Source organism: Diadema antillarum, unplaced genomic scaffold, assembly GCF_040938485.1.
Source record: "Diadema antillarum isolate AM-2024a unplaced genomic scaffold, OU_Dant_1.0 seq00000286_RagTag, whole genome shotgun sequence".
Lineage (NCBI taxonomy): Eukaryota > Metazoa > Echinodermata > Echinoidea > Diadematoida > Diadematidae > Diadema > Diadema antillarum.
The window spans coordinates 841,808-869,332 of NW_027271314.1; the positions used below are offsets into that span (position 1 = coordinate 841,808).

At 38.4% G+C, this 27,525-nt stretch overlaps 1 pseudogene; it reads right to left on the minus strand.

Annotated features, from left to right (window-relative positions):
- Window positions 1-983: 983 nt before the first annotated feature.
- Window positions 984-27,525, minus strand: part of LOC139730032 (uncharacterized) — a 121,032-nt pseudogene continuing 94,490 nt past the window's right edge.

Consider the following 27,525-nt stretch of genomic DNA (forward strand, 5'->3'; position numbering starts at 1 on the left):
ATGACAGAAACATTGCATTTTCGTCATTTTTTTTTTACCCGATCAATGGAAAATTGTGAGTTTATGACATTGTTATCACTATACAAGAACTGTTTGGTAGAAATTAGCAAAACTTGAAAATGTCATAACTTCCTTATTTTTCATCCGATTTCAGTCAAATTTTTACCCTTGAACTTTTAAGATTGTACTTGTTTTAATCAGACTAACTTATTTTTTGGACTGGATTTCCCCTCTAAGGTGAGTATCAATTACACGTATCACATTCTCCCCTTTCTATTTCTCCCCATAGCATTCCTAGATAAATGTACACTTTAAATGCTTACAAAGATCGTTATACATGTAGCTTAACATAAAAACTGTAGACCTTTCCAGGCGGTTGACGTTCAAACGGATGAAGAAACATTGCTGCTGCATACAACTGTTACAGCACATTGCAAGTATACAGTCTTCATCTGTCTTCATTTTCGTCCTCGCCTTCCTAATATTCCTCCCTCCACTCATCCTACAGAGTAGTATGTTCTCTCTGCTCCCTCCCTTTATCATACTTCTCATTTCGTTGTCCTTCTCTGCTCGTTTTCCCCTCTTTCTCATCCCTAGTTTAGTCCTCTTCTTATCTTGCTGCTCCCTATTCTTTCTCATTCCCCCATTCTCCTCCCCCTTTCCCCCTCAGTTTTCGTCCTTCAATCGACCCTCCCTCTCCTCCTCCATTCCATTATCTTCTTTCCTATTCTTGGCTCACCTTGTCTCTCTCTTCTCTTCATCCTTGTTCAATGTTTCCTTTCTTGACTCTTCCTCCTTTCCCTCTTCCTCTTCCACATCAGTCTCCTCTTTTCAGCTCCACTATCATTTCTGTTTTGCTCACTCCGTTTCCAATACCTTTATGCTATGTGTATCCGCAAAATTGAACGATATTAAGGCAAAAATGTTAATAATTATCGTAAGTACGATTGCTGGTGTGTCTTTCTCATTCCTTAACTCTGAGACTAGTTATCTCTAATAACCGAAGCAATCCAGTCCACGTTGCTGCTGACCCGTATAAACACGTTTGGTGTGTATGGCGTGCCGCATGTCGTTCCACCGGACACCGTTCCGACAAGGACCCACCTTCCGTCCCGTTGAATCACCAGCGGTCCGCCCGAATCGCCCTAATACCATAGAGGAGAAGAGGAATGTGTATGGGTTAAAACCTCAACAACAACAACAACATCAACAACATCAACATCAGCATCATCAACATCATCAACATCAACATCATCAACATCAGCATCAACATCAACACCAGCATCATCAACATCATCAACATCAGCATCATCAACATCATCAACATCAGCATCATCAACATCAACAACATCAACAACATCAACGACAACGATAACAACATCAACCACCACCACCACAACAACAACAATAACCGAAGCACTGTTTCCTATAGCTGTATATCGAAATCGTGATTCCGCGTCGCAAACCTGAGAACTACGACAACGGTCTATTTTGGTTGTTATCATGTTTGTGTATAAAGCTTGTTTTGTATTGTATTTGTACAAGAAATGTTTGTGTTCTTCTCAGACATTTTACCAGATGTGAATCGAGTAACCTTTGATGAAATTGCAAAATGAAAATATTTGAACATCTATCATTCGGAATAGAGACATGTTTTGTCGAAAAACTAAGAATTAAGGTTGAATGTTTGATAAACGTGCGCTGTATGGGAATTAATGCTTCTTTGTGAGGCAAAATTTCCAGGTGCGGTATAGGCATGTTATCAACATCAAAGTGACATTCAAATTGTATGTTTTGAAACGTACTTTGATTGGGGTAAAATGTCACTTACGTAACATCCACTCTGCACCCCTCTCTCGTAGCCAGCACACACGATTCGCGTCTGCAGTGTCTCCAGGTCGAAGAAACTCCACCGCTCGCACACTTCCGGTGGGATCACGGGGAGGCGAGCAGCGTTCAGAGTGACGGGATTGTTACCTGTCAAAAGAGGGCGCCATAACACTCTAATGAAAACACAATATCAAGGGCAAATTGAGAAAAAGGAACAATACATCGTAGCACTGAAAGTTTGAGGAAAATTAGACAATCTATTAAAAATGTGAAATTAATCATTTCTATTATGCAATTACAAGATTTCTTTATAAATTCTTTATGCTATTTTCCATACATGACCTTGTTAAAATCCCTTGCAGTAGTCTTCTCATCCAGCAAGAATGGCACCAAAAGTTTAAACATTCATTACTATTGAATTCATTGTCAGATTCTCCTCAAATTATGACTGATTTGTTCTGTTGATGTAACTGCTTTTACTCTATCCCTATGTATATTTCGGGTTTGGTTTCCTTTAATCCAAAGAGGTCCCTCCCGATATAACCAGCCCTGCATGCAAAAAGGCGTGTTTTAATCGTTATTATAGTTTCATTTCAGTAAAAACAATTCAATGCAATTTGATTTCAATTCAATTCAATTCAATTCAATTCAATTCAATTCAATTCAATTCAATTCAATTCGATTCAATTCAATCCAATTCAATTCAATTCAATTCAATTTATTCAGAATTATCTTTGAACATCATTATCCTACATATGAAATAATTATAATAGCATTTTCCCGAAAACAGTAAGGTATACACTCTGTACAAAACTGAACATGACTGAAATTCACGGTGACAATCATGGACTATTATGCAGATTGAAGAATAGAAGGTAAAAAAATGTCGATTTGGAGCTAGTATGGAACAAAAAATTGGCTGAATAGATTATGGTCATGATGGTACAATGTATTGTGGGATATGAATGCAGAAGACTGTGATCAAATAAGCAAATAGCTTAAGATACAGCAGCGTAAAAAAACACCCAAAACAAACAAACAAACACACAAACAAACAAACAAACGTATAAAACATTCGTTAGGTGTAAACCAGAAGCCAGGTTGTCTACTATACTGGCATCACTATGTTTGGACTGTATGGTTGCTTGTTTGTTTCGCGCGCAAGGATGACAATGTAAAGTTCGAGAACCATTTTCTTCCCATAAAAGAGGGCCTTGCATAATCACCACACACAAAATTATCTTTGTATCTGTGTTTCCATGGACCTACTAACGAATGGACTTTCAGCGAATCCAACCACTTTGAAGTACGAGGTCCGCCGCCACCTGACTATGCGCATCTCAATGAGTACATACAGGTTTTTCGAAAATGACGATTGCATAATGATTAATGCATCGTCACTGACAAAGGAACTATTTCCTTAACTCCGGATTTATTTGGCTGATGCGCCTTTTCAGGCGGAAACGTCTTTAAAAAGCGCCAATATGATGAGAAGCAGCAAACGTCAGTGCATGACTACATACATGTCATTTGCTTGGAAATTACAGATTGGCTCGCAATATCTCACACATACAACCCTGCTCAACAATGAGACATACATATCCGCTTCCCTTTCTGTCTCCTTTTACTCTGGAAAAATGAGCGGAAAATATGGAAAATGAGATTAGAAATTATAGTCAATCAGTTAAAAAGTTAGCTTTCTCTTTTAAAAGTATCTGCACTAGCTTCGCCAATGAAGATATCTGAGCGGTGATATACTGAATACATACCACAACTGCACGTGCATTTTCCTTGATTTAAGACAGTAAATATTTTCGGCGCATTTGGTTTATAGAGTTTTCAAAGCTGCATTGTGTTTTGCTCTGGCTTGCCGGCGGCGGAGATCATAAGATCGAAGCAGGGAAAATGTTTATAATGCTTTCCGTGACATTTTTGACGTAGATAGAGGCATGCATAAATTAAAGAAATGATGAATGTCCACGTGTAGTAGGTCCATGATATCAGCGTTACTCACTGCTACCCGAGTCGCCCCAGCCTGCGACGGTGACGTATTCACCCGGCGCAACCTCAAAGTCGGCATCCGGTAGACAGACAGGCCGGACCAGGGCCCGAGTAGGTGAATGGCCGATCTACTTTCACCAGAGCCTGGTCGTGACCCGGTCTGCTGCCATTGGGATGATGGACGACCTTTGCGACGACCCGGGGTTGGATGTACTCGTGGATGTCCTTCCGGTCAGTGACACCGGCTCGTATGAAGAAGTGGCCGATGGATCGCTGGCTGAGAAGTTGGCGCACCAAGGAGATGATTGATTCAGAAGCAATCAATGATAATTACTGTGATCTTCTCAAAGTTTTCAAGTTGACTTCAACGTTAAAGCACAACAACAAAGAAATCGACTAGCAAATCAAAGCCGGTAGAATGTGGTGATCAATGGATTGCAGTACTGCGTATAGCACACTACATTACTTGCTTACAGACGCTGATATCGAGAGGTGTTTTTGATTTTGAAATAGACTGTTATCCGTGCTAAAGGCAAATACCGTCTTTTAGAGGTTAAAAAAAAGAATATCCAAGGTACCGTCTAGAAAGACTTTGATTTTGTTGTGTATGACAGAAACACCATTTAACGATTCGTCGCCTGATGAAATCGATGTAACGTAAGTCTACGTTGCATAGATCGATAAATGCGATACTACCACTGGGCCCAGAGTTGCAGCCTACACCCTTGCACACTTGTTGAATGAACGCGAGTGCAAATAGCATAAACAAAATCTTCTTTAATCCTGTGGTTCCCTATGAAATAATAAAAAAATGTGAGTCCTTTATGCTCCACTGTGAAGCCCTGATTCAGAGTATAATATTATGCATGAAACGCTAAGCTAGAAAGTTTACAAGGGATATCAGCTTTGCGCCTTTTGTTGTTGTTATTGTTGTGTGTATGTGTGTGTGTGTGTGTGTGTGTGTGTGTGTGTGTGTGTGCAAAGGTGAGGGGCATCAGCATCTAGTTGCTGCCAAAGGGTTGAGTCCTTTTTAAGGTGGACGTATACAAAAGGAATGAAGAGAATTTGTGATTGTGATTGTGTTTTGTTTGTTTCTTTGGGTATATTCTACATTGTTTTCAAATTCAGAACAAACTTGACGGCAGTTACCTGACACAGTGCGCAGCTGTGAGAATCCAGTTTCTGTTGATGATAGCCCCTCCACAGCTCGCTCCGCGAGTGGAATTGTAAACTGTAAGTGCGATAACCAAAGATACATATAATCAAACTAAATTTATTAAAGTGAGAGGGCCTTCGTTTGTTTTATTGGTTTTATTTAAAACATTATGGTTAACGACGGGTGGGAATGAGAACATAGAAAGTATTCCATCGTCAAGATTGTAGGAACTTGAAACTCAATTGAGGAAGACTATGTAGATAGCATTTCAAATCTCTCTCCCTTTCAAAAAAAAAATGCATGGTTTGTTAACGTTTTGGTAAGTCAAAATACTCAGAGAGCATAATCTTAACTACCAAGCGTAAAACAGGTGTGTCTCTCTTCTCTCTTCCTCTGTAGAGACTCAAGCCAGGCATCTTAAAAGTCGACTGTTATAATAACAGTAAATACAGCAAACATTCATAACAGTCACAAAGGTTGCGAATAATCCGTTGATGTAAATATTATTCAACTTTTCCGCTTCAAACACCTCTTCTGATATGATCAATCAAATTTATACAATATGAGTAACTTACCGCTAAACATGACCAGCCACGGATATTCGCCCCTCCTCGTGATCACTCGACCGCCGTAAATCTTCGATGCCAATGCTGGTGTTATACCGCATTCTGTATCAAAAGTAGCCAATGATATCAAATAAAGCAATCGCTCGTTTGTTAGGTTATAGCACATCTAAAAACTGTTTTCTTAGGTAACCCCTGCTCACAATTTCGTTATTCTCCAAATCTTTCATTTTTTTTTTCAAAATCAAAGAGACATGTACAGTGCATCCATCCTGCACGTAATAATGCAACTATGCAGGCTACTGATTCATGATGAACGCCTATGGCAAGCCAAACGTCCCATAAAGTTTATCATTCGATAAAGTTTTTTTTTAAATTTATGGGACATTTGGCTTGTCATAAAAACGTGCTAGATGCGTGCAGTCTAGTGATTATCCCACTGGATAAATCGCTGTGCCAAAAGACACAATTTCAATATGACAGAGCACGAACACTAAAGCAAATGATCTTAAACACGCCTTTACTCCGTACAATTCGTCTAAAAACATAAACAAACTACCTGTGACGATGAAAAGTCGAATCTGAACTATACATCTTTACAGAGTTAAATGCGATGATATGTAAGTACATGTGTACTGAGTGTTAAAGGATGAAACAAGAGAATATTAATATTCTCTCATACTCAGCTTTACTGGGCCTATAGGCACTGAAAACTCACCGCACATTTCGTCGGCACCACCCTCACAGTCTGTCTTCCCATCACAGACGAAATAGGCATTATCGTCCAAGCTCGAACACGCGTCTAAAATCCAGGTGAAAGTGAGGGTGAGAAAGCGTTAGGAAGAAGGTTCAATTTCATGTAATCACGATGGCATCAATTTCTGCAGACGAATTTCCTGGCCTTCTGACATTGTTATTTGAATAATGAGTAGTTACGGTCAATGCTTCTATGGATGAAAATTTATGTGTCTGCGTTGAATTTCCAGTGATAGTCCATTTTGTTTTCAGTTGCCTTGCTCTTGAATACAATGTAGATAATCATTGTCATGACGGTACTTGTATAAAATGGTTGAAAAGTGTCATGTGGAATACTAATTGAACCAAACCGAAATATCCGTTTTAGAAGAGACTTCTCACCAGTCGTTTGATCGCATGCTGTCTCGTCCTCACGTTGAGGGCAGTCTTTAATCCCGTTACATCTCCGTGATATCGGTACGCACGAGTCATCAGAAGTGCATAGGAACTGTCCATCTTCGCAAGAGGCTAGAAAGAGAGCGAGAAAAAAACAAAACAAAACAAGAATTATTCACTAAATTATTAGGGAGGCGCCGACAGTGAGTTTTGTCCATCTTGAGCAACTCTCTTACATTGACATTAAAGGGATGAAAGTTTTTGTTGGCACGCGTTGATTGAGATAACACCCCCCCCCCCCCCCAAAAAAAGTATATAATTATTCGTCCGAAGAGGAAAGTACACGCTAGATCAATCAATCATTTTTTGTTTGTTTTTGTTTTTGTGAGCATTTTACAAATATTTATGTCAAGGTCCACATTTCCTTGTTATAATCATATTGGGCATGTCAAGGCAAATTCTATAATTATTGTTCCATGCTGTGTAGTTTCTGCACTGACCACTGTGCAGTATGTATGTATGTTTGGGTCTAATTGCCCCTATCCGGTTGCGTGGAATAGCATGTAATGCAAAGAAATCACAAACTCTGAACAGGAAAAGGATGAGGGAAAAAAAAAACACCGATGACGAGAAAAACGCCCAAATAAAACCAAGTTGAGATTGCAATGGTAGATGCGTACGAGGGGCCGGAGTTTCCACCATGCACCCGTCCTCATCCTCTCCGCTGGCGCAATCGGGGTTCCCGTCACACCGGGCACTGGGTGGGACGCATTCCCCGCTCGAGCAAGGTATGCAGCTAGGATCCACACCATTTGACTCAGTACTAACCTCTGGGAGGGGAGGAGGTAAGGTGTTGAGAAGTTTGGGTTAAATAATATATATTCATATTTTCGCTTTTCTGGGGAAAGATCACGCATCCACCCCAACACACACACACATGCACACACACATGCAACCACAAAATTCAACGCAATCTACCAAAATAAAAGAGGGTTTGACAGGAAGACCCTTAACATGCGATAATAACAAGTTGAGGGAATGTGTGCTTTTCATTAAAAAAAAGAGAAATTTTCTGAAATTTACTTTATATTTTGCTATACATCGTTGACATATACGTGACCGCACAAACTGTAGTAGTCTTTTCATGAAACCATCGCTGCACAAAAACTTTCAAACATCCGTAATTTTGTATCGGACTTCCGATATTCCTCAAACTTTTGCTGATGTGTTCTACTAATATTGCTGCATCCACCCATATTTTGGGAGGAGTCTTCGCCTTTGAATGTTTCTAAAACAAATTTATGGCGCTATACAAATGATGTGGATCATCACCATCATCACTATCATCATCATCATCATCATCATACTCTCTAAAAAAAAAAATCGAGTGAAAATATTCACTCTTAAAAGAGTGAACACAAAAAAGAGTGGATTTAGAGTGAAATTGGAGTGAATTTTGAGTGAAAATGTTCAATTTCACTCATTTTGGAGTGACCTCAGGGATCACTCGAAGATTTTGGAGTGATCCCTGACATCACTCTAAAACGAGTGAAAATGAACATTTTCACTCAAAATTCACTCCAATTTCACTCTAAATCTACTCTTTTTTGTATTCACTCTTTTAGGAGTGAATATTTTCACTCGATTGTTTTTAGAGAGTATTTGAGTGAATTTGTCCTTTAAGCTTAGCAGCATTTATTCATACCTACCCGTGGTGCAGTTTTCTCCCTCCACAAGTATCACATCTGTAAATACTGCGGATCATCATCATCATCAACATTATATTTGAGTGAATTTGTCCTTTAAGCTTAGCGGCATTTATTCATACCTATACCCGTGGTGCAGTTTTCTCCCTCCACAAGTACCACATCTACAAATGCTGCGAATCATTATCATCATCGTCATCATCATCATTATTATTATTATCATCATCATCATCATCATATTCAAGTGAACGTGTTCTTTAAGCTTTAATAGCAGCACATACCCATGGTGCAGTTTTCTTCCTCCACACCGCCGCGGCACTGGTCCACTCCGTCGCACACCAGGCTTGGTCGGAGGCACTTCCCGTTCGGGCAGCGGAACTCGCCCTCCTCGCAGCTCGGTATGGTCTCATTGTCTCGAAAATTAAATCAGACACATCATTTAAACTTTCGTTATTGTTGTTTATAGTCTCTCTATTCACATTTTGGTAAGAATTTTATTCATCTTGCAATAAGTAATTAGTCAACTTCATCTCCTTGCATGAAACCGTGCTAGATGACAGTGCACATGCAATTGATTGAGACGGTGATTCAAAAACACTATTAAGATTTTAATGATTTCTTTCTTGCGTCAGTGGCAAATTTTCCTGCAAAATTCATCCAAATCCGTTCCTAATTTTATGAATGATTTTGCAAACAAGTAGACATACCAACAGACAAACAAACTAACGCCGGCCAAAACATAACCTCGTTGGCGGTGGTAATAAAAAAGAAAAAAAGAAAAAAATCGATAACACAAATCAGGTTGTAAAATTTGAAGCATGATGACAGAAAACATTATTGCCGTTAGCTTGGCATCTTTTTTTTTTAACTCACCACAGTTAATTTCGTCATCTCCTCCAAAGCAGTCCCGAGCCCCGTTGCACACCTTGTCTGTGGCGATGCACTGGAAGGATTCGCACTGATGAAGACGGCCGGAGCAAGCTGCAGGAGGAGCAAAACATCGTTAAACAGTTCGACTGAAAGTGACCTTTTATCTTTATTATTATCATTATTATTATTATTATTATTATTATTATTATTATTATTATTATTATTATTATTATTATTATTATCATTATTATTATTATTATTACTACTACTACTACTACTTCTTCTTCTTCTTCTTCTTCTTCTTCTTCTACTACTAGTATTACCAGTACTATATACTGCTGTTATCATTATCATTATTATCCTTTTTTTTTTTTTGCTGGGGGGGGGGGGGGGGCTCGTGACTTAATAGGTTTGCATTCAAACCACGTGGATTACTCGAGTGTGAGCGTATAGTGGTAAAAAAAAAAGAGTAAACAGGCTAGCAGGTGCTCTCGAATGGTTCACCGAGCATTGCCTCAACGTGTAAATCCCAATGCCCACTGTGCGACCTGAGCCTGCGAGCTGGTGGGGAGCTGGTGCGAGCTGTATGGGGCGCCAAGTGTCGCATGGCCTATTTCGTTACGAAATCAGTCATTTCGTCGACGAAATGACAACATCGTAACGAAATGACACCATTTCGAAGTAACTTGTAACTTGGACTACACGCCTGGATACAAGAATTTGATAACTACTGGTACATGAACTAACATCTACTTCTACGTCTACTATCTGAATTATTTCTGCTTGAACAACTTCGTCCACTGCCGGTCCCTCTGATACTACTTCTATTCCTAAATAATGATTATGTCGCGTTTGGGCAAACTATCAACATATCATGGGAACTTAGGAGACAGTTACTTTTTGGTTTTTAGTTCTTGAAGTGTTTGCTATACACGTGAACGATAACTCTTGTAGATATCAGTATAAGACGCAGCCGATAAAACGTGATCCTCATATTGGTAAATAATAAAACACCAATCATGAAGGTGGGAACATATCCTTCCCGGTAAAACATTCCTTTATATTAAATGGGTTAGTCAAATACCGGTTAGTGATTGGCTAAACACTGTCACGTGATGGAAGCTCATTGGTTATGTTCGCCCATGGGCAGAACATTTTTGTGATGTTCTCCCATGGGAAAACATTTTCACGTAACAAATGACAAATGATACCAAACGATTGAACGATCATCTATTTTTCACGCAATCGATAGGATAAACTTGCCTATTTCATACAATGTGAAAAAGCAGATTTGACTAACCTATATAATATAACAGATGATGACTTTTGTTGGCGGGGGAGGGAACAAACGTTCCACCCTCAGGGTTTGAAATACCATTTCGGGAGGCTATAAGTCCCTCGACTTCATCTCGGGACTTATAACCTCCCTCAATAGCATTTCAAACCCTTCGGGTGGAACATTCGGTATGTTCCCTCCCCCCGCCAGTCATCATCTATATAATGTATAACTATATTCTATTATAATGACTGAATGACAAGTATCTTGGCGTACTTGGACAGTCCTGCTCATCGGAGTGATCGTCACACTCGTAACTGCCGTCACACCGCTCCCAGTACGGGATACACACGCTGCTATTCGAACACTGAAACTGCCAGGATTTACAAACTGTGGAAAAAATGAAAGTGTAGAGAAAGTGTAGATTAAAGGGAACAGGAGACAAAGATAAAGGGAAAAAGAAAAGCAATGATGAAGAGATTTGAATTAAACTTTACATTGTGTTGAAGTTGACTTTAACAGTTTAACACATAGAACACAAATGTAAGAGTTTTCATCAAATCCGTGAAAAAAAAAATAAAGATAAAGAAAAATGACAGTTGTGGCAACCCAAAATGCAAATTAGGTGGGAGATAGGCCGAGTAAATATTCAAAATAAAACGTAAAAAGAAAACATCTCGAATACAATTTCTCGTATTCTACAAGCTGTCTTTTTCGTGGGTCCTTCCATTTTCCACGTTTGAGTATTGTTATTTGATTTTTATTACTTTAATTTTCATGACAACGTATAATTAGCTACTATAACAGGCTCCACAATATTGTATCAGTTTACTTGTTTTGCCTATGAAACCGTATTCTCTGTTACCAAATAGAGTGAAATGCCTATGATCTCGTCGAAAAACGAAATGAAAAATTCAACTGAATTGAATTGAATAGTGGCTGGCAATAACCTCTGTATAATGTATAGCTATGAATATAATAGTCATATCAATTATAATCATTCCTTGAACTTATGGAGTTCCTTTTAGTTCATAACTTTCTTGCTCTATGTACTATATCGATGAAACTGTTACTTTTCGGATTTGATGCTCTCTTTTATTTCAGGTCGACCTGAATATGGTTTCGAATTGCACTTTCGCTATCGCTCTCTCTCTATCTAAACTTCCCTGTAGTACCTCTGAAATTCTCTGCCTACAATGGTAAATGCCGTTGCGAATGGAATCTTCGATGTCATGGCTTTTGATACTGACACTCTAAAACAGGAAGAGCGCGGCAGAGCCCATCCGCTCTGCTGACTCCAATAACCTTATGCCTGAAAGACTTCAAGGTTGCCATGGTATTAAACCACTCATGACACCAGCGAATTAAAATAACAATGAAGTCCCACATCTGTGCATAATTTCCCATGCACACATGTGTTGGTCGCTCGAAAACAATTTCAAGCGATTCGATAGAATGCCTTACGATAAAATGTGTGATCATTTTTTTTTTAGTTGGATACCATTTTCTAAACTTTATCAATAGTTAAATCTCTTTCAGATTGATAGCTACAGTATAATACGTACATCATTATGTGGAGTTTGTTCAATTGGTGGGCTAGAATTTTTTTTTTTTCAACAGCAAAACAACACCATAATCATATTTTGAATCCAAGACCGTTTTTGCTCAATTCCATTTCAATCATCGACACTGCGCAATATATCTTCCTAAATCTACTACGTACTTCGTAGACATTGAGATATTGCAAAAATATCTTGATTAGAAAATGTCCTGAAGATTACGCCTTTCAACCACAGCAATCTACAGATCAGGCCTCAATGTATGAACAGCAGATCAAACGATCTACCCAATAACAAAAATAGTAGACATGTACAATAAGGTAAGCAATGTTGCACTTGAACAATTAAACCTTCCGGCTTGATATTTCTTCGACAGAAAGCTATACTAACAACGTCATTATCAATGTCCCATTATCAGGGTGCACGTGCAGGCCGAAAATTGTGTTTCAGGTGGATCATTGAGCTTGAGCACAATAATTGGACAAGTCAATAGAGGGCGGTTTTTTTTTTCATATGCGGGGCACTGGTACGTCGAAACGCACAGTGCATAGTATTATGATCTTTAATACAGTTTATTGTACATAGGTAGGAAGAGCATTAGCGATTATGTGCACGACTAGATTTTGTGATTACAATTCACTTCATTTTCTTTTTTATTTCGTCTCCAAGAAAAATTTGATTGCACATGAACATTTGAATACACATAACTACTCAAAAACGATACAACAGAACAATCAAGGAAAATGATGTGAACCAATATGAAAGGGTTATTACTTTCATGATAACTGACGAGTCGAAATTGATCGGAAATGGAGAGGACTGCTAAAAAGCAAAGCTTGTAGTTTGCAGTCTCTTCACAAACAATGACTAATATCTGACCAGTTAAATAACAAGACTAGACAAATTGCGTTTATTAAGAGAGGAAAGACAAAAAAATACAATCATTCAAACAAACAAACATACAAACAAACAAACAAACACAAGGCAGCTCTCTTTCTATGAAAAGAGAAAAGATAAGTGTGGAAGGAATAACAGGAAGAGACTAAAGATGACGGGGAAAGGGTGAAGGAAGAGAGGTTGGAAGGTCAATACCAACGCACACAATGAACGAGTTCATGGTCTCACGGAGGTATAGACAGGAGATTGTGTTATAAAACGATAAACGAGTATGATTTAAAAAAAGGACTTGAAATTAGCGCCTACAAGAGTATGATCATTCTGCCAGAAAAGAATTTTTGAATAGAATAATTTCAAAGGAGAGTATTAAAACACCAAGCTTTTTTCATGCTGTTATCGAGAGAATTCCAAAATTTAGAGCCAGAGACATGAGAGAGGGGAATATGCCTTTCGCCGAAAAATAGTTCTATAGTCCTAACTAACTGTTACCATGACAATGATAGTGATTCTAATTAAGTTACGATGTTTATCACGACTATGACAGCTCCCTAAGCAGCTCGTAATCAAACAATGAAATGTTACTATTATCTTGAACAAGAAAATCGTATAAATACCACAATTTTGTTCATCTTCTCCTCCTGGACAGTGCAAGTAGTCGTCACACACGTTGTTCTTATAGATGCATGGGCCTCCGGGACACTGCCACCGCTCCCCAGTGCATTCTACGGATGCAGATTATACCAGACGTCATCCCGGCGTTGCCATGGAAACAAAGAAAAAGCATTTCATATCTAAGATTAAAGACAAAGCAAGGCAAACGAGTCCCTGAGGCTAAACAGATCATAAACCCCGCATCCCTTTTAGACGCCGCACTATATTACTGTAATTATGTTTCGATGATACTACAATATGTAAGTATTTATTTTTATACACAAATATTGATAATCCTCTGCTAATGTGTTGATGATTGCTCTCTTTTAGCTCTTGACCTTCCTTGCAAAGATTAGATTTCTTTCGTAACGATATCATTGACTCTATGACTGATATCCATCGACTTGATTTGAAAATTGAAGACTAATATAAGAGCAAGCAATGACTTGGAAATAACGCGAACATAATAACAGTAACAAAGAATGCCTTCCAGGCACCAGGCAGCGCACAATGTTACTATAATTACGTTTTAGCGATCCTACTGTCATGACTGTAAGTACTTTCTTCTTTATCAGAACATTGATAATCCTCTGCTCTTGTGTTCATGATTGCTCGCTATTTTTCTCTAGACCTTTCTTGCAAAGGTTACATAACAAGATGACTGACTCTATGATTTTGCTCCATTGATTTAATTTGAAATTTGAAGACTAATTATTGTAACAGCAAGAAATGACTCGGAAATATCATTAAAATATAACAGTAACATATGGCATGCCTCCGAGCAACGCTACGTCTGGACGATCCTACGTTACGCATTTCTTCTTGCACGAAACATTAATCATTTTCTGCGCTTGTGTTGATGATTACTCTCTTTTAGCTCTTGACCTTCCTTGCAAAGATTAGATTTCTTTCGTAACGATATCATTGACTCTATGTCTGATCTCCATGGACTTAATTTGAAAACTGAGGACTAATATAACAGCAAGCAATGACTAAGAAAAAACAGAGAAATATAGTAGTAACGTGGCATGCTTCCAAGCATTGTTACTATGATTATGTCTGGACGATCCTACTTCATGTATTTCTTCTTGCACAAAACATTGATGTTTTCTGCGCTTGTGTTGATGATTGCTCTCTTTTAGCTGTTGACCTTCCTTGCAAAGATTACATAACGAGATGATGTTTGACTCTATGATTGAGTTCCTTCGATTTGATTGGAAAAATTAAGAATGATATAACAGCAATTAGAAATAACTCTGAGATAAAACAAAAATATAACAGTAACATGGCATATTTCCAAGAAATAACAATTTATATTGCTTTTGCCGATTTCTTACCAGCATGTAGCATTTTTTTTCTTAATTGCCCCTTGTCATTCCTATGTGTTATATATTCCATTGAATTGTATTGTATTGTATTGTTTATCGTACTGATATACTGCGATGTTTTTAGACGAATAGATAATAATAATAGTAATAATAATAATAATAATAATGACCAGTTAACATGGAAAAGACAATAAAGCTTATCAACGATATAAATGTTGACCGACTGATGAAAACTCAGTCAGAAAGATTACTCACCACAATCCTTTTCGTCGCTGAAATCGCCGCAATCGTTCGTGGTGTCGCATACAAACACGCGATTCACCGTGTAACCGACATCGCATTGGAAATCTGACGGATAAACGAGCGATTAACAATGACGAATAATAAACTGATATTGCCTTTAAAATTACTTTTGCTACTTTTGCTACCATTACTAGTTTTTTCTATACAACAACAACAGCTACTACTACTACTACTACTACGTACTACTACTACTACTACTACGTACTACTACTACTACTACTACTACGACTACTACTGTTGTTGCTGCTACTACATTTACTACTACTACAACTGATAGACTGCTGCTATACTACAACTACTACTGCCACAACAGCTGCTACTACTGCTCAACAACAACAGCAATAATCACATGTACTACTACTACTGCTACTACTATTCCTACCACTGTTGCTGCTGCTGCAAGACAACTAGCAGCTCCGCAAGAGTATTACGTCAAGCGTGGGACGATGATAAGGAAAAGAAAAAGAAATGGAACAGCGAGACTCGAAGTCTTTAGAATATTACCTGAAGTGTAACATCCTCGAGAAAATGATAACACGATTCACTTCAGCTGTTAAACATAGCTGTTCTCCTTACGTCAGAACAACTAACATTCAATTATGGGAACCTGTTAAAGGGATGGTGTGCCGTTTCAGCTAGGATGGAGCTTCAGGTTTCAAACATTTTTTTTTTTTTTTTTTTTTTAGAAAATGAGAAAAGTTCTATAAAACATGAGAGAGCATATAATTCTGAAAGAGAAATAAAAAAAAAGTTTACTTGATGAAAATTGGTTTTGAAATAGCTGGCATATCCACAACAAAGCAATCCTACTAACAGGTAGGATCCACCTTTCACTAGAATCGCTTTGTTTTCACTTTGTTCTTGGATATCTCAGTCGTTTCAAAACCTATTTACATCTAATGAACTTTGAATTCCTCTGAATATTGTTTCTATGCTCTTTAAAGGGACTGTACAGTACTGGTTGAGGTGAGAATTCATGTTTTGAACATTCCTAAGTGAGATAATGAGAAACCTCTTATGAAATATGAAAGAGCATGTAATTTTAAGAAGGAATCAACGTATATTTGATGAAAATTGGTTTTCAAATGGCTGAGATCCCCAAAAAACTGATAATATTAAAAAACGAAAGGCCACGCCTTTTATTAGGATCTCTTTGTTTCACCTTTTTTTTGGATATCTCAGCCATTTCAAAACCGAATTTCATCAAACAAACTTTTGATACCCCTTAGAATTGCATGCTCTTTGACATCTCATCGAGTGGTTTCTGCATATCTCGCAAAACGTTAAAAGCTAAGTCCTTACCTCAACCAGCACTGTATACATTCCCTTTAACATTTCATAGAGTGGTTTCTACAGTATTAGTATCTCGCAAAAAAATAAATAAATAAATAAATAAATGCTGAATCCTCACCTCAGCCAATAGTATACCATCCCTTTAAAGTAATGTGTACAGTATACGGACATTTCTGAAACTGCGAAGGAGTCGCGGCTTAAGGATATGATCACGTAAACACATAAGCCAACCTCACCACAGTGAAGTTCATCATCCGAGCAGTGGGTGACATCGTCGCAGACACGAATACGGTCGACACAGCGGCCGTCTGAGCACTTGAAGAAGAATGGGTTCGAGCAGGCTGTGGACGTGGACGGTGAGAAGGGATAGTTTATTAATCTATCGGTGTTCATTTACGTTAATGAAAGGTAGTTTGTCAATTAGTTGCAATAAAAGCACCTCGAGGCAAGAATCGTAAATACTCCGTACCTGCTGCTATCAGCGGGGTTCCCACTATCACGACTGGCGCCACGATTGAAATCGTGGTCTTAATCGTGCAGCAAGCGTGATGGTCTTATCAGATTGTATCAGATCTTAAAGATAACATAAAGTTTTGGTACCTCAAAAGTTTCCCTGAATTTCCTTGTCTTAGTTTGTGTTTCAGGTTAAAGTATCTTTCATATAACTAACACTGTGAGACTTACTCGCCCCAGAGTGCTCTCATGTTTTAGTAATCATCACATCTATTGCTACCTTTTTGTGTTTTGTTTTGTTTTGTTTTGTTTTTGTTTTTGTTTTGTTTTTGTTTTTTTTGGGGGGTGCTTTTTGTTGTTGATTGTTTGGTGAACAGGTTCGGTGTTTGTGGGCGTGTGTGTGTGTTTGTGTGTGTGTGTGTGTGTGTGCAAATATGTGTGTGTATCTGTGCTGGAGTGAGGTATACCTGGAGTATGCCTATCTAGAGGGGGAAGTGTTTTGATTTGATTTGATTTGATTTATTTCTGCTTAATTCCGTTACATCAGATATGATTATGGTACATGTCATTTATGACAAACAGTATATCAACACATAGTTTTTAGTACAATTATACAAGACAAATACAAACAGCTTATGGAACTTAAGCATAAGGGTCTTCAAAATAAGCCGAGGCTTGACGGTATGGAGACTATATGCTTACCTACTCTGAATAGAATAGGGATATTCTATTCAGAGGGGGAAGTGTTGATGAGGTTATGCGGGTGAGCGATGAAGGGGTAATGTTTTATAGGTATGGATTATGTACAGACATTGATCATGTACATTTGTAAAGCTTTTGTATGTATTTGTGTACATAGGTATGTAGGCTTTTTGTTGACCCCTGATAAATAGGTATGCAGGCCTTTTGTTTGACCCCTTAACAATATTTGATTTCATTATCTAATAATTACTGCTGTGACGAGTATACGGACGAAGTCAATGGGTATATTTTGTAATGTGTATTGTACATACATATTGGTTTTGCTGACCCATTAGGCAGCGGGGATGACTATAATTGTGAAGCAGTTACTGTGTATTGTATAGTAGAATAATCAGAAATTGACACAATGACAGTCCTAAGAATCATTTTGTAATATTTTGATATAGGCCTACGTTTGAAATGTCACGCAGCAAGCAACACAACTACATGTTGAATTGTAATCAACGATGGATGATGAAATCGAAATAAAATGTTGTTTGAAAAAAAAAATAATACTATGTTACATAACATTCAAAATGATCCGATCCTCTTTCTTAGCTTCCATTTCATCATATAATTATTTTCTTCATGTATTGGAGAGAAAGGTCATTTTGTCTTGCTGTTTTTTGTTGTTGTTTTTTTTTTTGGGGGGGGGGGAAGAGGGGCAATCAGCTGATCTTATTTGTTTGGGTTCGATATTTCATTTTTTTGTGAGGGGGGAGGGTGAGCATGTCGATTTAATAATCTATTAATTCCTTTACGTTTAATATCAGACGAGGGAATATCTGAAGTTATGGCTGGCCTGGGTGCTGCTTTCTCTCTGATAACATAATCGTCATTAGCAATACTGCAAAGGTTACGTTGTCATCATCGTCAACCTGTCAAGCCTTGCCATCATCAATGGTTGTGGATAAAATTAATAGGCCTAATCACTCTGCATAATTTAAGTGAAACAATGAAATCCATCGTCAACCGGACTATAATATTCCCATTCGGGTCCAATCGCGCCTTAAATGGGGGTCGCTTTTGATCCCGATCGTGAAAGATATCGTATCTTATCTCAGCAGCCCGTTTTGGTTCGCGGTATTCGTATTGGAACGTTGCTGCACGTACCAGATCGGGGATCCTGATCGTCATGGTCATGTTAGATCGGTTCCAATCGTGAACTCAATCGGGACAATCCTGTCGGATCGTATTTGAACGGCAGACCAGATCGTGACAGATCGTATCGCTTGAAATAGACCAATCGTGACATATCGCATCCAAGCGTACCAACACGTATTGACTCGCATAACCTCGTATCGAAACGTGAAATTTCAGACCAGTTCAACAAATTTTCCACGATCAGTTACGAATGTCCAATCGTGGCGTTCGCAATGGATCGCACGATAGTGGGAAGCCCGCTGGAGCGGGGTTCCTCTAAAATTTTGCTCAACCAACCACAAAAGAAAACATGAAAAGTGTCACAATAGATGTGAAGGGGTCAAACGTTGGATGATGAAACAACAACAAGGTTTAATTATTAGACTATATGATACACAAGAAATAGAATACTTCTCACCCCCCCCCCCCCAAAAAAGGATACTGTTGTATACTTTTAAAAAGTAGCCAAATGAAGACATACCATTGCCATTTTCTTTTTATTCATTTTTGTTTTCGTAAAAAAAAAATGCCCAAAGCGATTACGGGGAACTCCTTTTCGTGTGACTGTGGAATGGTGATATGGATTGATCATACATGTATGAAAATACCTAACAATTTATGATACAACTTTCATTTCATGAAATTATAAACCAATAAATCATACCTTTAATACAAATAATGTTAATGAAATGCCTTAACAATCATACAATTTACCATTTGGAAATGGTAATCTAAAGATGGAGGCTACCACCTCGCGGAATGCAAAATATAAACGATTTGCGAGTAAAATAAGGGAAATGTGCACACAAAAAACATAAGCAGAAGGAAAGTGGAAAAGCCGATCCCGATCAACACGGTTAAGACGCACGATTAGATGAGATTTGCTGTGTTTTGATACGATCCAAGACAATCTGATGCGATGATCACGATCCAAAATTAATCGTGTTAATCGCACAAAATTTTTGAGCCGTCCAAAATTTTTCTAACGCGATTGCCACGATTGACCTCAAGATCTGATACAACCTGATACGATCAAATTAGGTCACCACGATTGCTTCACGTTTAAGACTACGATTTCAATCGTGGCGCCAATCATGATAGTGGGAACCCCCGGTCGCTTTATACTGATTAACAGGCGGAAGATTGGTAGTCCAGTGGATATAACGCCTGTCTAGCTATCAGGAGGTCATTGGTTCGAATCCAACCTGACCATGTACGCACATGTTTTTTTGTTTTTTTGTAATGGCTACTTCCAAAAATTATAAATAATCGGTGGTTTTCATTCATTTTGACATTCGGTTGCAATAAGGAAGCCGAATGTTTGCCGATGAACATGATCAATCCGTGCGGCATACGCATCTTCATTTGTATTGTCGAATACCGGTAATTGTCAATTTTGCCTCCAGTGGCGTATGTACCCCTCAACCCTCTGTGACGTTCAAAAGAGGTGCAGGTACATGGCCCAAGGAACCAAGTTTACGTAAAAGTCTATGGATAAAACGTTGAAAACGCAATCATTATTAATCTTCACAATCCAGAACGTCGGATATAGGTAAATTTCATACCAGATATTTATTTGAGGAGCAGGGCCGAATTGTATGCGGAATTACGCGTTGTACTTTTGCTGACACTTCCCCATGTGTATATTTATTTCATTATCTTTGCGCGATAGCAATATACATCAAAAAGGTACTTATGTGAATGTCCAACATCTAGTAAGTGTTCAAATATGTACTACCACCCCGACGAAGGAGAGAGTGGGGGGGGGGGAATAGAAAAAGGTGGATTGAGACACACACACAGACACACAGACACACACACAGACACACACACACACACACACACACAGACACACACACACATATATATATATATATATATATATATATATATATATATATATATATACATATTTATATACAGAGAGATAGTGAAAGAGAGAGAGAGAGAGAGATGAAAGAAGGGGGTGAAAACGAAACAGAGAGGGGAGGGGTGGGGGATTTAATGTTTTATATGTCATTGATACAGTAGGCGGCATACCCGTGCAACACATCAAAACCGTCTCCTTCGAACCTAATCCGCGCAGTCACCGAGATCAGCTGTGTCCGGTTAATTAGCTCAGAATCTTTCTTCATTACATGCCATTAAGATGTCATTACACTTGTACGCTCTGATAGCTACAAGCGTCGCCAAGCTCAGCTGTTGAGGCTGACTTTGCTTTAGATTGATTTTACCCCTGGTGGAGGCAATTGCAAGGTCGGATAGTCATGGCACGAGCTGGAAATCTGTCAAAGACCAGAAATCTTTCGGCAAGGAGTACGGAGACAAAGTAAATGTTCAGCCAGATGTGCCATCTTCCACTTCATTCGAAACGAGTAAATTCTGCATATTTTATGCACCAGGCTGGAACATGGATGCACTATGTGCGTGACATTATTATGCTATGAGTTCGTATTTATGCATGTCGAAATGTGTAAAGCTAACAGAGATAGGAGTGGATAGCAAGTGTATAAATGGTGTACTTCGCATTAAAGCTTTAACCATTGTTGGTGCAGTGATTTGTGTCACACTTAAAGTGTACGTACTGTAAACTTTGAAGTCTAATCAGTCCTCATTCAGTAATATTTTACTGAAGGGAGACCTATTTCACTTTGACATTCTTTGCTTTTTGCCATTGATTTGTCATTCAAGTGTGGATGGTCATTCTTCTCGTTGTGAAAATGAATGCTTCTACTGTACATCAATGCGACTTAGAGTAAAATAATATCAAACCTAATTTAACGAAATGACTTGCCATCATTCAGCGGTCTCAATGTGTGTGTGTGTGTGTGTGTGTGTGCGAGCGCGCGCTCGCGTGTGTGTAATATGTGCGTCTTCATGACAATGAATAATGCGACTGAAATAATAATGATAATAATAACAATAATAATGATAATAATGATAATAATGATAATAATGATAATAATAATATTGTACATATTATAATATATGAAAAAATTGAAATTCGAACTTACCACAGCCCACCTCGTCTTCTCCAGAAACACACTTGTAGCTTCCATCGCACCTGTCCTCCTCGCTATAGCACGCCCTCACGTACCTACAAGGCAATTCGTCGCCGCTGCACTCCATGGCTGCATCTACAAGAAGGATCGAACGAAGCGGAGCATGACTAAAAATAGAAATCTCTTCCCCTATCTTTGCCACACCGCCGACGACTTTTTAAAAAGACATTCACAGTTTGATTTTGATGAAAATCATTTTTGGAATGGCTGAAACATCCAAAAACGAAGGAAAACAAAGCAATCGTAAAAGGTAGGTCCCGCCTTTTATCAGAATCGCTCTGTTGTGGATATCTTAGCCATTTGAAAACCAATTTTCACCATATAGATGTTGAATTCTTCAAGGAATTACATGCTCTATCATATTTTAGAAGAGATTTCTCATTATCTCACAAATCTGAAGTTAGGTCTCAACTAAAACTATATAATTCCTTTAAGAATTTTCGAAATGTCGTTCATATATTTTTGCATCAAAACTCTTCAATTATATAGATAGATATGTGTATGTGTGTGCATAAATATGATATCAATATGTAATTATTTTTATGTTTAAATTTCAAAGCAACATCATTACAATTTGGGTAACAAATGAACGACTTTACACAGACTAAATTCGCAAGAATTTCAAAAAGTGAAGTAAATTTCACGAATAAGTAGCAGTAAACGCAATGTTTACCACGTTAGGACTCCTTCGTCAGTATAGGTGTCTTGACCAGTGAAAGTGCTGCAATTTAAGTCTGTAAAATACGAAACATTCTGATGTAATAGACTGCTTATAGACATCGTTATTCTCATTAAGCAAACTTAAAGCGTAGTATGACAGACACCATGAAATTCACCATGGCTGTTCATAAACTTGGTCGCTTTATTTGTTCGTTTGTTTATTCTGTACGATGTCATAGTGACAGATTAATTTTCGAGAACTACTTTCTAGCAAACAACAATGCTCGCTTCATTAGACATCAGTGCAAGTGGGGAGCACACCATGTTCCCGGCGTCCACGTCCGCCCCATTTGCCCGAAACGCAGTGCGCCGTGGGTAGATGAGACATTCTCCTGTTTTCCCCTCTTCGTATTCTAGTCTTGTTCGTTCCAGTCCTTGCAACGGTGAACATAATGACGCTGTTCTCATGGCGTCTGGTCAGGTTAGACTGTCAATACTTCCATTCTCGTTCCGCTACGGACCGCCTCCAAGTTTTGTTACAGTCTATTACGTGCCATCGTGTTTCGTTGTGTTCAACCCGTTTTATCACGGCATACAAGATTCCTCATTAGCACCGGGACTGCCGTGACATTTTTTTTTGGACAGTTTTAAAATCTGACATGACATCTACGGCAATCACGGCCTGGCACATTTGCCTATCCCGTGTCAACGCGTTGTTTCACGTCCATTCTGTTTAGTCCACGGAGGCCTGAAACAACCGTGGTAGCCGTGTTTGCCGGGAACATACATGGTGTAAACGCAGCATAACTAAACCTACCGTCAACGTGAACGGCCGTCACTTTCGCAAGGAAGCCGCTTTCCGCCGTGCCGTCGTCACTCAAAAGTTGGATCCACAATGCATTGCCCGATGACGTCATAATTGGTGGGAGATCGTATCCAGTAAAGGAGGCGATAAATTCTCCCTCGGCTTCCGCGGAGCTACCAACGCGTACCGAGTCGTAGACTGTGCAGTGTCGAAAGAAAACGGGACAGTATTATGAACACCAGAATATAGAAAGCCCAAGACAAAACCGAGAGAGAGAAAAATTTTGGAAAAACTGCAGAGATAACAATTAACGTCCTGATAATCTTAGTTTTCAGGGATGGATATGTTATATCTACTTATTGAAATATAAAACAATCATTTTCATATTTTGTAATCATTCTAATATGACATATGTGTATATTGTTATACAATATACATACATATATATATATATATATATATATATATACATACATATATTTATATAGGTATTTTGTATATTCAAGAAATGAAGAAACACACATCTTCGATATGTTGTAGAAGCCAGAGAAAACAAGGACAGTAATTCTTGGAGGATTTCGAGGAAAACAGTTTGTTTCAGCCAAGCTATTACTTCACTCTGAATCATATGCCTCCGTGTAGATTTGGATTTGATGATGTCATTGGTGTCTATGGGAAATGCGTGTTGTAGCAAAATCAGTCCGTCCTCAACGGGTTTAGGTGCTTAATGACTTTCATTCCTGTTGGGAACTTGTCCTTGTTGGTAGGCAATGTTAATCTACGTTGTTAACATCATACTCTTTTGTTTTCAAAAGTTCTTCGAAAAAACAATACAATGTTTAAAATCGGCATGTTGACCTGGTTGCCTTTTATTCCACACTTCCTGCAAAAGCCATATAAGGTCTAGTTATATAGAAGCAGGGAGGATACACAGGAAATATCGTCTACTGCAAATTTACTCTCAAAACATTGTAGGAACCTCACAAAGGTTAACGGACTTACAGTTTTCAGTACGCAAGTCGAGGAACTCGATGGTAATGCGGTAATCGTCTGGAGCCGTGATCAGCCAATACTGGGTGCTCGAGTCCGGGTAAGGGTCGGGGTAGCCCGGGGACGAGACCTCCCTCGATTCGCCTGCCGTAAGCTGAACTTCAAATTGTTCATTTTAGATCAAAAGAAAAAAACAAATAATGAGGTTTACGTGAGTTTTGGCAATTATTTTTCTATTCCAGATAACGGAGATGTACTAGTAGTTTTATTTGTTTCATAGAAAACGGCCTACACTTGTAATTCTTTTACAATTAAAAAGGATAAAGAAGGGATGAGCCAGTTTATATCATTTTGTGTTGTAGCACAAAAGAAAACAGTCAATAGACAATGAAATGATTTAATGAATGAAAACTGTTATAATGTCGTTCAAGTTCTGTGTATTCTTTATAGAATGTGACAAATTTGTGATAAAAAGATTTCCCTCCAGTGTGGATCAAACCTTTCAAATAATCACAAAAAACTCTTTGAGGTAAATTTCCTATTTATTCATGTCTCCGTGTGCTACTAAAACATGTCACTGTAAAACAAATTCAAAGTTCGAGTAAAAGATTGTGCAATGTTGAGGTCTTTAACAGCTCCGCTTGTCTCATAAAGTTACTATCCAATTTAAAGTTTCTGTGTGTTCTCCGTTTGGCATTTGTTTGGTACACGCTTCCTTGGTTGATTTGATATGTTCTTACATCCATTTGTCAAAAATCCGAGCAAGTTCTGCATGCTGCAAGAAGTTTAAATTACCCATCAAATTTTGACCAAGGTCACGATCGATAAAACGCATTGTTAAATCTCTTCTTTCTATACAAGTACCACCCCCCCCCCCCCACACACAAAGTATGTCATTGAATCTGCAAAGGGCTGCCTTCATTCGCTAAACCTTGGCAAATAGAAAAAGAAAAAGAAAAACCAAACAACAAGAAAATGACTCACTTGTTCCGGTATCCTGTATGTCCCCTGGGCCGTCTTTTGTCCTTGGCCCTTTACAGTATTGAAGCAATAACACAACAAGGGACGGGAAAATAGCATATTGCATGATATGGCGTACACATAATCTTCGATATACAATCATGAATTCACCATTTTACATGACAATTTATCTCATTTTTCCCTTTCATCAACAGATAAGAACACAACAAAACAAAACAGAAAAGCATTTCTTTCTGTTCATTATCCTTTTCATTATTATAATCATTATTATCATCATCAATATACACATACTTTTTCCCTCTCTCTGTGTTATTTCAGAGTCTGCATATCTTTTTAAAATATCATGTGATGTTGGGAATGCATTGTGCGGGAAGTTATTAATACCTCGACCACTTGTGACCGTGCATCACAAAACAAACAAGAAGTCGCACCCCTTGATCTTATGTGAGGACTCGAAAAATGGTTCAACCAAGTCAATCTTGAGTTTTTCATATTTTCTGAAAGAATTATCCTTTTTCTACATTATTCTTCAGTTTCGGATATTGACATGAATGGGAAAGTGTGTTTTTAGCAGTTTTTCTACGGCCTTATTAAGGGGAGAGTAGAATGACCAGGTATGTCTTAGAGGCTGCTTCTCATTTCTTGAAATCCTTGGCACTCTCTTCACTTACATGTCTAATAAGTATTGAAAGGATGAGGCTGCTACTGCTTTGAAAATTAGCATTAATCTTGGACAGAACTTGTTAATAGAACATGCTGAATTTCACCTAAATCTGATTATCCCTTCATTGTTGTTGGTCCGGTGGTTTACATCCTGCGTTTTGTCCCTTATACAGCTAGCACGGCTTGGTAAAGATTAAGCGCTTGAATAGACTCTGTAACTTCAGAGCCTCTTTTCTCCGTTCACACTTTTCCAGAGTGTGTGCTTTCTTTCCAATGTTTAGATAGGTAAGGGGAGTCCATTTAAATTGAGTTATACATCATTTTAATGCTTAGAGTCTGCTCTTTCAGAATCAGCCCTTAACTAAACATCCATGTCTGGCATTTTTTTGTTGGTTTTGTGATGCTGAGTCACACTTAATAATAGCAAAATGCAGTTGGATAATACGATTCGGGTTTGTCTTAGTTTCTTTCTTTACACATTTGTTCTTTTCTTTTGCGTGTTTGCAATACACAGGTGTCCATAGCTGTGATTTTTTAAACAATGAATAGAAATTGCAATTCTGCATGGAACCGTAGCGCTGGTCATGTCAGGGGAGAATCGATAAAAAAAACAACAACTCACTGAGAGCGATCCCGAGCGCGACGGTGACGATGACCAGGGAAAGGAACACAATGATTGCAACCACCAGACATATCTTAGGGGCCTTCCTCGAGGACTTCCTCGGAGTCTCCTCCTGGAACTTCTCTCTCTCATCTCCAGAGCTGTTCAAGAAGGAGGTAAAATTACCCTAGATCCCACGACCCCGATACTCACGAGTCATACAACCCTTGGGCATACAGCACAGGAATTTGACATTGAAAAAAAAAGTCCATGAGCCATGCAGTCCGTAGCAAGAATCATTCAGCCCATGAGTTCGATATTAGTTAAAAACAGCCTACGACTTCGACATTAAAACACGGGGGTTAATGTGTCAGTTTCGTGGACCTTGTTTACTTAGTGTCGAATTCATGGGCTGTATGACTTGAGGGTTGGAGGACTCGTGGGTGTCAGGTGACGTAAACCCGGTAGTGTGCGCAGTTCTTGCTCTAATGCCACGCAAATTTACACTGAGGAAAAGATCTGCTGTGAGTTTTTCATGACTGTTTTAAATAATAAAGGTAAAGTACTTGATAATGTTGTCTTTTTGAAATAAATAATAATTTTCAACACTTTCCTTTGCCTAATGAGTGGAACATAAAAGTGCTCTTTGGCGGATTGCTGATGAAATACTCAAAAAGAAACCTACGGAATGTCCTGATAGCATTACTCATAATGATAAAGTTATTACTAATCCTGACCAAATTGCAAATATTTTTAACAATTTCTTTGTTAATGTTGGTCCTTCTTTAGCAGCATCTATTCCCATAAATGATATCAAAAATTATAAAGATTACTAACCTGAAAGTAATCAAAATTCTTTGTC